Below are 15983 nucleotides of genomic sequence, written 5' to 3' on the forward strand. Positions count from 1 at the left end.
GCTGCAAACATCCCCTCTGCATTCAGAACTTCATTTTATTAAAACCTAAGCGGTCCTGTTTGCCCCCATTACATGTTTTTGGAAGGGAAGGGGGAAGGAGGGGGGAGAGGGAATTTCACTGTGTTCAAGGTGATTCAGGTGCCATAAAACAGAGAGGGGCTGCAGCTTGTGCCCAGGGCCTGCCACATCCCTCACATACATTCCCTCTGCCACAGACACTGCCCTTACCCCAGGGGCAAAAAGAAACATCTCCAGGTATCTAAGCATTCCAACATTTTTACTAGGCTGAAAGAAAAATATTTTAAAGATAAAAAGGCCAGGTTTGGAGGAAATACAGTAGACAGTGATGAAAACACAGGGACTGCAATTCAGGTGAAAAAGTTTGCACTTGGTGGTTTATGTTTTGTAATTTGTAATCACACTCTAGACTCTACTTTATTATGTGCTTTACATCTTTATTACCATTTATTTGCAGACTAGAGCACAAACAACCTGCATGCAGCACCAAGGTACTGGGAGAGGCTGGGACAGGCTTGTTAATAAAGCTCAAGGGAAGACACTGAAGAACTTTGCTGTCTGATTAAAAGTCACAACAATATCACTTTATTTACAACAGCCAAAGCCTCCTGGCAACTTTTCACACTCACTTGCCTAAAGCACCCTCTGGCACCTCCTGGAACAACAATTCTCTCTCCAGAATTCAGGTGCTCCCTAGAATTTAAGTGCAGAAATCTCTGCACTTTGATTAGGAGAGACCTAAACCACGAGCATTTTGATGCAGAACTCCAGAACTGCCTTTTTTGGGGCTCCATTTCACCTGCAGCTCCTTGGTGCTGTATTCATCATGGTGTGGAAGCTGTTTAGTTACTCTGACTAATTTGCCTTAAAACAAGAAAACTGAATTTTCTAGGTTTCAGACCCCAGATCTAAATTACTTCTCCCTGTTGATATTTAAGGGCTGAGACAGGGACTAACTCAAACCAAAGCAGGCCCTCACCGAAGTCTGATTAATCCTCAGGTTTGCAGCTGTAAGGGTCCTCTATATTCTATCCAATTTCTAATAAATATTTATGATAAAACATTAATTAACATAGTATTAATTAACATCGAATTTCACTACTTCCCCCTATCTAAAAAAACTGGTGCCCAGTCTCTAGGAAAGGAAACACATTAATTAGTTTTTAATAGTTACAATTCATGGTTTGAAATCTCCTTCCTCTCTGCATGCTGGGATTTGTCTCTGAGCAAGCAAAATCTGTATTTTTCCCAAGCTCCACGTTGCTGCTGGACGTGGGGGGCTGTACTCCAGGAACTCCATGCTCAAAAACCCCACCAGTTACGGCCCATGGCTCAGCAATTCCCAATTCCAGCTGGGAGATGCCTGACTTGAGCCAGGCTGGTGCCTCCTGGAGATGATTTGGGCACGAAGAGCAGGACTGCTGCCCTGTGCTGCTGCCCAGTGTTCCAGCTGGCACTGCCACAGCTGGCTTTGGGGCGGGCTGGAACATCTGGCTGCCCGGGGAGGGATGCTCTGCAGTGCAGGCAGCAGCCAGAGGCAGGGAGGCTGGTCCAGCCTGGGGCAGCTCCTCCTGCTCACTCACAGCTTCCTGCCTGCTCTGCCCAGGAAATGACAGGAGCAGGTCTTCAATGGAAAGTTTTCACAGGCTAAAAATAGCAGTGAGGTAAAAGAAGTGGGCACCCACTCTTAGAGGGCCGTTTCCTTTCGAGAAACAAGTGGGCTGAGGCTGCAGGCGATTTATTTATCAACACACTTGTTTGTGCTACCAAAAATACCATAGATGAGCTTCACTTATTGCTTTTATCTAATACAGGCATGGAAACAGCAGAGCCAGCAGTCATCTGCATCTAGGAGGGGTTAAATATTGAGACATGGCAGATAGTTGAGTGGAGCTCCCTGAAGGGGCTTTGAGGGGTCCAGCTGTGGCTGTTCCCTGCCTGGGCCGGCTCTGGGCAGGGTGGATGCTGTGCTGAAGTGCTGACTCAGCCTGCAAACTTCACTTTCCCTCCCCTGAGGTCAGCAGTGGCTTCTGTGGGCTGAGGTTCCAGGGGGCTGCAGCCTGATCAGGGCTCAAAAAGCTGCAGGGGAACAGCCTGAAGCATTAACCCCACGGACAGGCACACCCAGGACTGCTCCCTGCCAGCTCTTCCACGTGGAAAATTGGGGTTTTTGTGAGAACCTGAATGTCAAGAGCTCCCTGTTATCAGCTGGCCTGAATGTCCCACAGTCACCCTGAACTTCACCCAGACCCAATGTGAGAGGAGTGTTGGGTGCAGGTTAAGCTGGGCATCACCAGCGTGTGTCTGGGCTTGTCCCAGCACTAAAACCTACAACCAGAGTCCCTAAACCAAATCAATTTGTAAATGACCAGGAATGATCCCAAGCATGGCTCGCTCTCCAAGCTTGAAATCACCTCCAGCCCAAGGCCAGTGCAATCACACATCCCTGGGGGTCTGCTCCAGAACTGGGGGCACGTGTACCCAGATCCAGGGGTGCCCAAGAGACCTGGGCTTCAACAGAGGCTGGTGCAAACCAGCAAACTGAGCCTGGAGCAAACCAGCAAACTGAGCCTGGAGCAAACCAGCAAACTGAACCTGGAGCAAACCAGCAAACTGAGCCTGAACCAAACCAGAAAACTGAGCCTGGACCAAACCAGCAAACTGAGCCTGGACCAAACCAGCAAACTGAGCCTGGAGCAAACCAGCAAACTGAGCCTGAACCAAACAGCAAACTGAACCTGGAGCAAACCAGCAAACTGAGCCTGAACCAAACCAGCAAACTGAGCCTGGAGCAAACCAGCAAACTGAGCCTGGAGCAAACCAGCAAACTGAGCCTGGACCAAACCAGAAAACTGAGCCTGAACCAAACCACCAAACTGAGCCTGGAGCAAACCACCAAACTGAGCCTGGAGCAAACCAGAAAACTGAGCCTGGACCAAATCTGGCTGAGCCAAATCAGCAAACTGAGCCTGGAGCAAACCAGAAAACTGAGCCTGAACCAAACCAGCAACTCAGACTGGAGCAAACCAGAAAACAGCCTGAACCAAATCTGGCTGAACTAAACCTGGCTAAGCCAAATCAGCAAACTGAGCCTGGACCAAACCAGAAAACTGAGCCTGGACCAAACCAGAAAACAGCCTGAACCAAATCTGGCTGAGCCAAACCAGCAAACCGAGCCTGAACCAAACCTCAGAGGAAGCCCCTGCATGGGCTGGACCTGCTCTTGTGAACTCCCAGCCATCTCTTTTTGGTGGTGTGGTTAAAATGTGCCTCAAGTATCAGTTCTCATTATTTGCTCATTTCTAGCTGAGAGGAACAGCAGGTTATGTGGTTACTAAATAAAACATTGTTAGTTAAGGTGCCTGGCACTGGCTGCTCTGGAGCACAGCACTATTGATCTGTTTAATGAGAGAACTGATTAAATGAGGCCAGAGGCACATATGCAAAGATAATGAAAGATTAAATCATAAAGAAAGATATTGAAATGACAGCTGCCACGAGGCCAGCTCCTTCAGGGTGTCCTCTGGCACATGCTGCTGTCCAGGAGTGGGACAGAGCCTGGGGATGCCCAGGGGGTGACCCAGAGGCTGCTGGAATTAGGGGGGCACAGTCTGTGTCCCTCTGGTGGGCACCAGCCCCTGCTCCAGCCCCACTGACAGCTGGAAACTGGGCTGTGCCCCCACGGGGTGACACTGGGCTGTGTCCCCGTGGGGTGACACTGGGCTGTGTCCCCACGGGGTGACACTGGGCTGTGTCCCCGTGGGGTGACACTGGGCTGTGGCCCCATGGGGTGACACTGGGCTGTGGCCCCATGGGGTGACACTGGGCTGTGTCCCCACGGGGTGACACTGGACTGTGTCCCCACGGGGTGACACTGGGCTGTGGCCCAGCAGCCCAGGGACAAGAGGAGCCCCTTTGAGGTGGCAGTGCCCCCCTGTGAAGGTGCCACACTCACACCCCTCCGCACCTGTGCCACCCCACGGATCCCCCTGGGCACCAGGGATGCCATGGATGTACCACACATGTGGCACTGACCTTTGGGGACGATCCCACAGATCCCCCTGGGCACAGGGATGCCATGGATGTTCCAGTGACCTCTGGGGACAATCCCACAGATGCCCCTGGGTACCAGGATGCCATGGATGTACCACACACGTGGCACTGACCTCTGGGGATCCTCCAGCAGAGAGGGGCTCCTCAGAGAAGGCAAAGCTCACCCCAGTGGCTCCTCCCTGCAGTGCTCCACGTCCCGCCATGCCCAGGGGAACTGGGACATGCAAAGCCAAGCCCTGGGCAGCAGCTGGTGCAGGAAAGCTGAGCCTGGGCTGGCAGAGTGCCCTCCAGGCTGCCCTGCCCAGAAGGATGGGATCCTTTAGATGCTTCAGCCCAGCATGCACAGCCCCACCTCTCCTTCCCTGCCCACCAGGCCCCAGCTACCTCGGGACAGCTCTGTGCTACACAAGTAGGGAAGAAAAAGAATATTTTTTAAAAAATTAAATAAAATTAAATATTTTAAACCCTCTACGCCAAATAAAAAGGGGCATGACTTCTTAATTAAAAAAAAAATAAATAAATAAAGGTTAAGAGAAACACACAGCTGGAGAAAAGGCAGAAAAATACCAATTACCTTTCTTTTTGATTGCTTGGATCAAAGATCACAGTCATTCTTTTTCATATAATGTTTTGTATCCAGCTAAGGTGTGTATCTATCAGCTCTGAAAAAGATTTGCAAAACCATTTTTGAGAAAAAAAGGTAACCTTTGACCTATGTTGCATGGCCAAGTGTTACAGCTTTCAGCTACTCCTCTATTTCGTGGGTTAATTTCAGAAAAGGACATTTCACCATACACAACACATAAGGCAGAACTCAACCACTGACCTTTCTGTTTGCTCAGATCCAGCACTAGATTTTCATTTTTTTCCCCTTCTTTTCTCAACAGATATTATCTAAAAATGAATATTGAAAAACGTGCAGTCCCAAATTGGTTCCAAAAGGTGAAAAGCTGATCCTTTGCTCTGGGGCTCCAGAGGCCCAGGGGGTCCCTGTGACCTGGGAGTGAGGCCAGACTCGTCCCTGCCTTTTGCAAAATTCACTTCTGCCCTCAGCCCAGTGCCCAGGTAAGATCCAACACAGTTATGGCAGACCCAAAGGCAGTCCTTTTTCATGGAGACATCCAACCCCAGTGGCTGTGAAAATCAGATTTTGCCATATTGTACAGAACAGGAGAGATCTGGGCAAAGAAATCATGAAAGTTACAGTCTTCACTTCAAACAAAATAAGGTGAATTATTTTCCTAGGGAAAAAGCAGTATTTAGAATTTTCTGCCTTTTTAAAAAAATATTTTTAGATTTCTTTTGAATTCACTGTGAAAGTATTTGGCACTCCTGCAAAACCACGTGGAAATAATAATTTTAAAAATTGCAATATTAAGGAGCAAAAAGTGCTTCTTAAAAGCTAAGTTTTGAGTGCAAGATTCAGAAGTGCCTTTGCTGCTGGATTTCAGGTGACTATATATAGAAAAGAAGTATTTTACTTGGCTCCCAAGGATTGTGCAGCCACGTATCATACCCTGGAACCTTGCACTCAGTACACAGCCTATTTTATATTCTGCATCCTGGAAAATCAGCTTCTGCACACGAGAGCACAGCAACTCCTTGGCTGGGAAACACCAATTTGGGGGCACCAGGCACAAGGAGCCCAAGCCCCACAAGCTGCTGGGGAAAAGTACTGAGAGCACGTGGGGTTGTTCTAGAAACCAACGGCAAATAAAGCCTTTCTTTTTCTGGAAAATGGGGACATACAATCACTGAGATGTTCTCAGCTGTAAAGGTTTAATTAACATCAAAACCAGGGTTTCCTCCTCACTGAAATAATGCCAAGAGATGCACCCTGCAACTTTTCTGCCTTGTCCTGCTTTGTAATACAGAGTTTGTGTGAGCTGCGACCCTCCCCAGCACCCTCCAGCCCAACAACAATCAGGTCACCTCCATTAATTAAGCAAACTCTTGGAAGAGGTTGCTGACTCAAACTAAGTGGCAACTCAAGTCCCAGGGTGCATTTTTACTGTAGGAGTAGCAAGACTCCAAACCCACTGGCATCTTTCCATGAATTTAGCAACATAATACAGATATCTGATGGAAAACAGAATCTAAATAAAATGCATATTTTTGGCTAAAGCCCATCCCAACTGAAATCAATATCTGAACTGCTCTGGATTTACAGGATCTGGATTGCACTCATGACATTTACAAATCCTTCCCTTACGTTGCAGTACAGTGCCAGAGCGAGGTGCAAAAATCAAACAATTGGTATCTTTAGTACTGTCCTACCCAAAATGTTTAACAGGAAGCTGGGTGTGCCGGCAAGAAAAGAGTAAAAAATAGAGATAGCATTTCTGCTAAAAAAATTGCAATGCCCTAAACTCACTGTAGATCAAAACTAGCAGGAAGGAAGTACTCAAAACACAAATCTGTCTGTGACAGCACCTCAGAAACGCTAAGCACTTTCATTATTGTCACTGTACTTCCAGAAAAGATCAGCAGCCACTACAAAACAATGCCCCAAAGCTGGCAGGAAAAGTGACCTAGAGAGGAATGGGGGGACTCCAGGGCATGGAGCTCTGTCACCATCCTGCCATATGGCCCAAAGCATCCCTGCAGGAGCAGAGCTGTCCCAGCCCTGCTTTGGGCTGGAAAACACACAAAGTCTGTGAGGTCACACTCATGGAACTCCAACAATCCCTGCTCAGCTGAGGGAAAACAGCCTGGGAGGATGCTGACCTGCACAGGATGAGCTCCACCCTCAGCAGATCCCCTCTGCCCCTGGGGGATGCAGCAGAGAGAAGCATCCCAAGAGCCCTACAGGGCTCCTCTAAAGTCCTGAGGCTGGACTTCAAACACTTTGGATCTCAAAGCACCATCACCCAGGCAGCAGGAGAGTCAGAGCACAAATGACACAGAAATGGGGCTGAAGGAGAGTTAGAGCACAAATGAAATGGGGCAGAATGAGAGTCGGAGCACAAATGACACGTTCTGCTGCAGAACCAGCTGCCAAAGGCTGCCCTACAGTGAGCTGAAGGGAACAGTCCTAAGGGTGATGGGTGCCATTTGTGGTGCTTTCAGTTATTTAATCCATTTGATCCCTGTTTGAATCCACTGAGTTAAGTTTTTGAGGCACTCTTCCATGAGCCAGGGAATTGTGATATTTGCAGGACACACATGCACACACATGAGCTGGGATTCTATCCTGGGCTGCTGGCTGTAGCAGCACCACAAAGAGCAATCTTTGCTCCAGAGTGTGATTTCCTGTTTGCTCAATGGATTTCAGTATTTAGTCACCACTTTTTTCAGCAGACAGTTCTAAGACTGGTGCAAGCCCTGCCTACACACAGACTGGAGGAAGAAGAGGCACTTTCAGGAACAATTTCTGCCCTTTTCCTCCTGCCCCAGCAGGCTTCAGCAAATGTCTGTGGGCAGCCCTTGGAGCTGTTCTGCAGGCTCACACTCCCTGAGCTTAGAGGGGTTGTGTCAGACACTTGGGAGAGGCACCCCAGCAAACTGGGGTGTTTGTGTTTCTTTAGATCTCATTCTCTGCCCCTTTCTCTGCCCAGTCCAGAGCGCTGCAGACACCAAACCCAAGGATGGTGCTCAGGGTGGCACCTGGGGCCAGGCTCTGCCCAGGCCCTTCCCAGTTCCCTGACCAAGAACTGGCTCTGAGAATCAGTGCTGGCACTGCCAGAACTACATGGGCATGAAACAAAAGCTGCTGTGCTCTTGTTTGCTGGGATGGTGATAAATATCCTGTGCTTTATCAAGCCCTGAAGTCTGTTCAGTCACCAGGCAGAGGCAGAAAGGGGCTGCGAGGAGCTCAGCTGGCTCTGGGCAGCTCCTCCACGAGTGTCAGCAGCTGCTTTGGGAACAGTACCTTGAAAGTGGAAAACTAGATCAGCCTGGGTGTGATGAGGAACTCCAGGCCACCGTGGATTTGGTTTGTAGTAGCTTTCCATAACAAAGTCTTTTTTTAACTGACTTTCTTTCTGCTCACATATATTTAGATATGACTTTCATTCTGCAGCACTCTGATGCCAGAGAGTTTTGGCTGCACTGCAAGGGAAGGGACACGTGTTTGAGTCATGGAGTTGGCTCTCTCTCGCTGATAGCCAGTGATTACTGAGAAAAGATGGAGTTTGTATTTAGCTTTAGTTTACATGCAACAAGACCAAGTAAAATATTCCAAGTAGAATGAGCACATAATAAATAAATACACAAAAACTTATACCAGAAGGGGATGGAGTTCATTTTATAAGCCACGTTACTTGGCTAAACCCATGCAGAAATATTAGGCTGATGGACTGGAGCTTAGGAAACACAAGGCAAGAGTCCTCATTTTATCACTGCTAACTCTTGTTTTGACTGTTGCTGCTGCTGCAAAGCTCGAGGGAGAAGTGTGCTCCTGCCTGGTTTATTGTGCATGGTTTGGACCTCAGGGATTTGATCCAAACTGCTGAGATCAGCAGTGCCATTTGGTATTAAGACATATTTCTTTTAGATCCAAACCAGCATAACAAAGGAGTCTGGTGACAACTCTTCTCTGCAGCAGCACCTCATGGTTTAAAACCTGATGAAATTGGTACTGGATACCACAACACCTCTAAAACAGCAGCTGCAGGGAAAGCACACCAGCAACAATCCACATGTCACTGTGCAGTTTCATCATTCTCCTAGAGTTAACCTATTTTCTGGGGCAGGATGAGTCATTCAGCAAAGTGATTCAAAAGCAGAGAGAGAAAAGAGAATGGATGCGAGAAAGCAATTTTTTACAGGAAATAACTGGGGGGAGGACAGCAGAACAGTTACAGCATGTTCAGGATTAGCTGAAAGTACAAGATAGGCAATGCTGCTGCTTTTTTATTCCTGTCACAAAGGAACAGCTAGAACAAATATTTAATTGAGGGGAAACAAACCATGTAACAAATATTTAATTAAGGGAAAACAAACCATATTAGCCATCCCTTTAGGCAGTATTGCAGGGGATGAACAGTCAATAATGGAATCTGTTTCCCTCCCTTGAGCTCTAGTGCTTATGTTTATTAATCCACAAAACTATTCACTGGCTCTAATTCCCTGGCATCTTGTCTTGTGCTGTGTGCTCACTCTGCAATGTCCCCTCTGAAGGACTGTGCCCCCCTGCAGAACCCCAGCCCATCCCCACTCCAGCTTTCCCTCCTGACATGTCTGAACTGAATTCTGAGCCTGGTTCTCAGGGGGAAACAGCAGAAAATCCCTATCCTAAGGTAACAGGGAAGATGCACAAGTGGCCTGTGAGGAATTCTGCCAAGCAAACCCAGCTCTCCTCTGGCCCAGACATGCAAATCTCCCCCTGCTTGCAATTCCTCAGCCCAGCCAGCCTGCACAAGGCATTTGTTCCCATCTGCTCGATTTCCAGGAGACTATGGGCAACAGGCACCACACTGAGCAGGGGAACACACAAAGTCACTCTAACACACGGATTTTTTTTCTGCTATGCCTCCACATCCTTCCACTAATGAATCTTTGGGGGAAGATTCTTCCCCGCTTTGGGAACTGCCTCCAAGGCCACGGGCAGAGATGGGCAGCAGCTCTGCAGCTCCTGGCAGCAGCAGCCCAGCTTTGGGGGCTGCAGTTACTGCTCCCAAGGCAGCTGGAGAGCATCCAGACCATGAAATATTTAACTGGTTACTGACAGAGTGTTACAATTCACATCTAATAATGTCAAGGAGGTGCCACATACAAGATACTGTGTGTCTGCCCACATCCAGCTGTTTGCTCTTACTTTGCACTTTGACTGGAACTCCTTTGAGGGAGGAACTGCTTTTTTTAACTTTGGAGTCAAAGCAGCATCTGCCACAACAGAGTGCTGGGGTTCCTACCATAAAATAATGTACTAATAAAAAGACTATATAATACTATGGGGTATATGTATAAATCAGAGACCACGAGATAGACCTAATTAGAAGAGACATGGATAACTGGAAAAAGGAGTGCAAAAGACCACGGGGAGCAGATACTGTAACTGGTTTTACATCTTGCTCAAGAAGGCCAGGAAGATCTGACAGTAAACAGCTTGGGAGAGCAAGAAAAATGCTATCTGCATCATCCAAAGACTTCAAAGTTTCAATCTGAATCACTGGCATGAACGAGAAAACTTTTGTTTTCAATATGAAGAGAAGATGAAAGTAAAGAAAAAAGATTCAAGGAAAGAGAGAAGAATGGCTATCAATTACCAGAAACAGAATGAGCTCCTCCATGTCCAGTGGAGGTTCACCTCTAGCTGCAGTGCAGCCTGTACTACTGAGGTTGGGCAATTCCCAACCTCACCACAACAGCAATAACCTACATTTGTTCAGAAATCAGCCCTCAATTATTTCCAGATCTCCCTCAATTATTTCAGATATCCCAATTCCAGATTAAGACGTAGGAACTACCACCCAAAGAGGCTGCCCCAGGGAATCCTTCCCGGGATTTAATGATGAGCCATCCCCAGTTTTCCAGCTGTGAGGTCTGGGGGCTGTGTGGATCCCCACGGCAGCAGGCAGGAGGTAAATCCTGTCCCAGGGGCAGCTGCAAGGTCTGGGATACCTGGCAAGCCCATCCTGATCTCTCCTGAGTTCTCAGCAGCTGTGTAACCACGTCCTCCCTGCACACACGTGTGCTCATGCAGCTCAGAGCTCTGTCTGTGGCTCACACTGAACCTATTACTTTGCATTTAACCATGCACTGCTGCACTTCCTGGGAGAATTCCAACCCAACAACGGCGTCTTTGGAGCCACAGCACGACAAAACACCCCTGCCGAAGAGAAAGATGAAGCTTGCTTAGGTTTGACATGATCTCATCGGAGCACAGCACACAGCAGCAGCAGCTGGCAGGGATTCAATGGGAATTCTGTCTGTCCTGCAGTGGGGAAGCAGCACAGACAGCTGGAACAGCCAGCAGCAGCCAGGGCCAAGGGCACATCCCTGCAAGGCTCTGGGAGCAGGGCTGGCAGGAGGGCGGCTGCCAGCAGGAGAGAAACGCCCCGGCTCACACACACAGAGCAGCACAGCCACACGGAGCCACCGGCACCTGTACACCCAAAGGGAACCTGGGCACCATGTTCCCAAAGGGACTCGAGCACCACATTCCTGAAGGGACCTGGGCATCACATTCCCAAAGGGAATTGGGCACCACATTCCTGAAGGGACCTGGGCATCACATTCCCAAAGGGACCTGGGCGCCACGTTCCCAAAGGGACCTGGGCACCACTCAGTCTTGGCTGAAGCACTGGGGTTGGACATCCAGCCACGTGTCAGATATCAAACACACCCAGGGACAAGGCAGTCACCCTCGGGATGTGGTACAGGCCGTGCCCAACACCTCTGGGAACACCACAGAGATGTCCTGAGCAGGACTGGGAATGGCCTTTGGGATGGCCCAAGGACACAGCCTTTGGGATGTTCCCAAGGGAATGGCCTTTGGGATGCCCAGCAGAGGCTCTGTACCTCTGAGGGCTGGCTGGTGCTGGGGAGGCACGGCTGACTCCTCACATGCTCTCGTAGCATCACCTGAAGAAGGCTGTGCAGCACCGTGATGGGACCTCACCACCATCACCACCACGGAGTGACAGCGCTGCCACAGCCTCTGGGACAGCGCTGACGGCTGCATGCCACCGGCTGCTGCATCTGCCACGGGCTCAGGGGAGGGCAGAAGCCAAACAAGGCAGCAGGACGTGTCCATCCTGACCTGTGCTCCCCCACGAGCTGAGAGGCTCCAGCCCTTGGCCATGGGCTGCAGGCCAGCTGCAGAGCCCGTCCCAGCCAGCTCTGGCTGTCCCCTGGCACTGCGGGACTGCGTGGCAGCGAGTGAGTGCCACGCTTCCAGCCACACTGCAGCTGTGCCAAAACAGCCTGGTGAACAGGAGGGAATATCCCAGGTACTGCAAAATGCCACATCAAGAGATCTAAAGGTGGGAGTGATGGGAAAAGCCAGACTATCCCCGAGGCTGCATGTTTCTGCTCTTCAGCTAAAATTTGCTCAGGCTGAAGTGGGTGGGTAAGCCTTGGCAACTTCAGAACAAGTTCATGCTACAGTGGGTCCTGGGAGAGGGCAGAAGGAGAATCACAGAACTGGAAACTTCCCCTGTTTTGAACTGACAGCAACCAGAGGCCTTGGGAGAGCCCCTCAAGCAGAGCTGGGTTATGTCTCATGGCCAAGTCAGCAGCCAGCATCCTGCTGGTGGGCTGGGAGCGTGCTGTGCCCTGGCTGGGTCACACATGGGTCACACCACAGGGCTTTCCTTGGGGTCCCCTCAACAGCACTGTAAGCAACCCCTCGGCATGACTAACCAACACCGAAAATAATCACACAGTTTTTCTTTGGGCTGGAAATCACCACGGGGAACAGAGACAGCCGAGCCTCCAGAGGGTTTGGTCATCCAGCTGAGGGCGGGATGACCCTCAGGAGAGACAGGCTGCAGCCTTCTGGCCACAGGACAGGCAATTCCTGTGACTCAGGAGGGTGACTGGCCCCAGTGGGGACTCCCCCCTTCTCATTTCTGGGTGCCCAGAAACACCCCCAGCTGTTCTCCTTTTCTCCCAGTGGTGTGAGGTGTCCAGCCTGGCCCTGCTGCTGCCCAGCATGGGAAGGGGGGAAGAGCAACTGCTTTGGGCTTTTCCTAATTCAAGAATGCCAGCTGCATCCAGCTGTTAGCCTTTTGGAAATCTGCTGGGTTTTGTTTGCCTCGTGTGGCTGCTGTTCCAGCTGCAAACCCCTGGCAGCCAGGGAGTTTGCTTGGAGGACCCAGACATGAAAGCCTGTCCTGAGAGCACCCCAGGCTCCCTTTGGGCAGCCCCCTCCTCACTCTGGTGGGAATGGGGCTAAACTCCCCTGTGATCACACCAGGGGAGCATGGAGACTGCACAAATGTGTATTCATCAATAAAACTGTGAATCATTACAGCACTGCTACCCACTTGCTGGTTTTCTGCTTTTCTGCAGTTGGTTTTTTAAAGTCCCATCTTGTGATGGGAAAAATCAATACTATCTATGATTTAGAAAGAGCACAGGCTGGGTCAGAGTGCCTTGAAAGGGTAGGGAAGACTGCAGTGTTATGAGGAGGTGGGGGCTTGCTGACACTTATTTTCAAGGAACAATCTTCAACGGGGTGAGGGTTATACATGTGAAAACAGAGTGATTAGGTAGAGTTAAGGGACAGAGCTTTACTACCTGAACAATTCTTCCACTTGCCAGCTGAAGACCAAATTCCCCCCATTTTTATCCAGAGCTGCAATTCCACACTCAGTTACTCAGGGGTGTGGATAAAATCATCCATCAGTGAATCAGGTAAATACAAACCACCAGTAAATGCAGCCTGATCATGAAATTGGCCTTCACACCTTTCCTGAGCAACCATTGGAACCATGTGGGGTGATTAATAACCCCCCATCATTATATTTACTAAGCAAGCTATAAAAGAAAGCATAAGTGATAGGGAAATGTATTTGGAGCAGTGCTGTGCTGGAGGTGCTCCCCTGGCAGGGGCAGGATGGCCCTGGAGGCAGCGATGCTATGCAGGGCCCTGGGGGGAAAAAGGGAGGCAAAATCCTCTCTAGAGAATCCCCAACTCCTGCCGATGCTAAACACGTTGTACTTAAATTAAACAAAGCAGAAAAGAAAATACATCGTGTGGGCTGCTTGTAAGGTCACTAAGCCAGGGAGAAAGGACTACTTTAATTTCCCTTTTACCTGGAAAGAAAAATAAACTGCAGGAAAAAAACCCAGCCCAACAAAATAACCCCACCACCTCTTCTAAGGGTTGGAAAAAAGCCTGTCTGAGAGGGGAGATAGGTGCAAACACCTCGTGGAACACGTGCTGTTTTCCAGCCCCCACAAGAGGCCTTGCTGTGCTCTCAGCTGGGCTGGACACAGGCGGAGGGCAGGGCGAGCAGCAGGGGGACGTGAAGCTGGCTGTGCTGTCCAGAAGATGAAAACACTACTGCTGTTTATAGAGGGAAACCCAATTCGTCAGCCCAAATGAATTCCTGTGCTAATCCATGCAGGCTTCATGTTTTCCACCAGCCCCAGCCACTGTAAAGACTATCTTTAGGAGGCACAGTGTGTTTGGAAAGGAGCAGCTGGAAAGAGGGGACGCTTATGCCAGCTTGGAAGGCTTTCTGGTATGGAAAAAGAGGAATGCTCTCTTGGGTCTCCCCACAAAATTAAAGCATCTTCATCCAGAGCAGAGCGATGCCAAGCACAACAAACAAAAGCGGCTTTCCCCAGCTCTCCTGGGCAGCCCCGCTCAGGGCTCACAATGGTTTCCATAGAATTTGTTTTGCTATCATAACAAATTCGAGCCGTCCGGGCGTGATGGCCACGCTGTTTTCGAGAGACAAGAAAATGAATTTCCTCGCTTCTTGCCCTGCCAAAGCGTCCCTGCCTCCGTGCCACAGACAGGGACTCCCCAGACTGGCGCATGGCGAGGCGTGGTGAGGAGAGAGACCCGCAGGGGCTCTGCCCTGGGGCACTCCGGGTGCCCTCTGCCAGCCCTGTATCCCACAGGGTCCTGGGGCACTCCGGGGCTGGGCAGGTGCCCTCTGCCAGCCCTGTATCCCACAGGGTCCTGGGGCACTCCGGGGCTGGGCAGGTGCCCTCTGCCAGCCCTGTATCCCACAGGGTCCTGGGGCACTCCGGGGCTGGGCAGGTGCCCTCTGCCAGCCCTGTATCCCACAGGGTCCATCCTGCCAGCAGAGCCGAGCAGTGCTGGTGCTCGCTCAGCAGGACACGAGTGCCTTGTGCTGCTCACACAGCCTGCTGAAACCAAGGCATCCCTGCAGTAATTCCAGGATTCCTCATGGATTAGAGGCTGGATGATTTGTTTACCTGGGGTGAGTGCTTGGTTGGATTCTGGTGAGGATTGTTGGAGCCTGGTGGCCAATCCAACCCACCTGGGGCTGGGCTCTCAGAGAGGGTCACGAGTTAGGTTAGAATTAGAGATAGGGTCAGGGAAAGTATTTTGTAGTTTTAGTTTCCTCCTTTTATATAGTATATTAATGTATTTTAACATAGTTATAATAAAGAAATCATTCAGCCTTCTGAATTGAGTCAAACATCATCATTTCTTCCCATTGAGTTCGCCTGCGTTTACAATACTCAGCAGCAAGCTCTGAAAGCAGAGATGTGTTTCTGCATGACACACTGGAGGAGCATTTAGTGCTGCACCTAAACCAAGACCATTATCTGAACAGCCTGAGATTCTCTGAAGTCATAATCTTGATCTAAAATTTATGTTAGTTTTGAAGAGCGATGAAGTGTAACCAAGAACAAAACAAAGGGCCTGAGATACTAATTTCTAAAACAGACATTACACTAGTTTTGTGTTTTTATAACAGCCTGTAAAATTGTCCTGAAGAAAAAATTGTATAAAAATCAATGGCATTCTTTAAAAAAAGGAAACATATCTTACAACACCACTAAGTTATTTAAGGGTGTGAAACTGCAGGATGGCCTCAGAAGAGCCCTCATGTAACCCAGCCTACCTAGCTGAAAATCAGGGTCTACCTGCTGGAGTCTCAGATGCTGCAATCTTGGACTCCTTTCCAAGGAAGGAGACAGCATCCTACTCAAAGCAATGAGCAATGGTGCAGAAGAAATCAGATAAGAGAAAATGCAATGCAATTCTAAGGAAGAAAAGATATACAACCCAAACTACAATTAAAAAATGCAGCTGCTAAAAGTTCCCCTCATGTTTGCCTCAGTCCTGATTTAAGCCTGGATTTGCCTGATGCCTAGTAGATTTTCAGACAAACAGCAGCCTTTTCCAGCCTTTGCAAATGTTGATTTGTACAGAATTATAATGACTTCATCTGCAGTGACTTGAACTGGGGCACTTCCCTGAGTCCTAAGCCCAGATTCCTCTGCACTCCAGCAGAGCAGCCCTGCTGCCTCCTGGG

At 49.4% G+C, this 15983-nt stretch overlaps 1 protein-coding gene across 1 annotated transcript in view; it reads right to left on the bottom strand.

Moving 5' to 3' along the window:
- The window catches only part of NFATC2 (nuclear factor of activated T cells 2), a 77831-nt gene that overhangs the window by 5753 nt on the left and 56095 nt on the right, over positions 1-15983 (bottom strand). The gene's annotated exons all lie outside the window — the stretch shown is intronic.

The sequence above is a fragment of the Lonchura striata genome, chromosome 17 (genome assembly GCF_046129695.1).
Source record: "Lonchura striata isolate bLonStr1 chromosome 17, bLonStr1.mat, whole genome shotgun sequence".
In the NCBI taxonomy this organism is placed as follows: domain Eukaryota; kingdom Metazoa; phylum Chordata; class Aves; order Passeriformes; family Estrildidae; genus Lonchura; species Lonchura striata.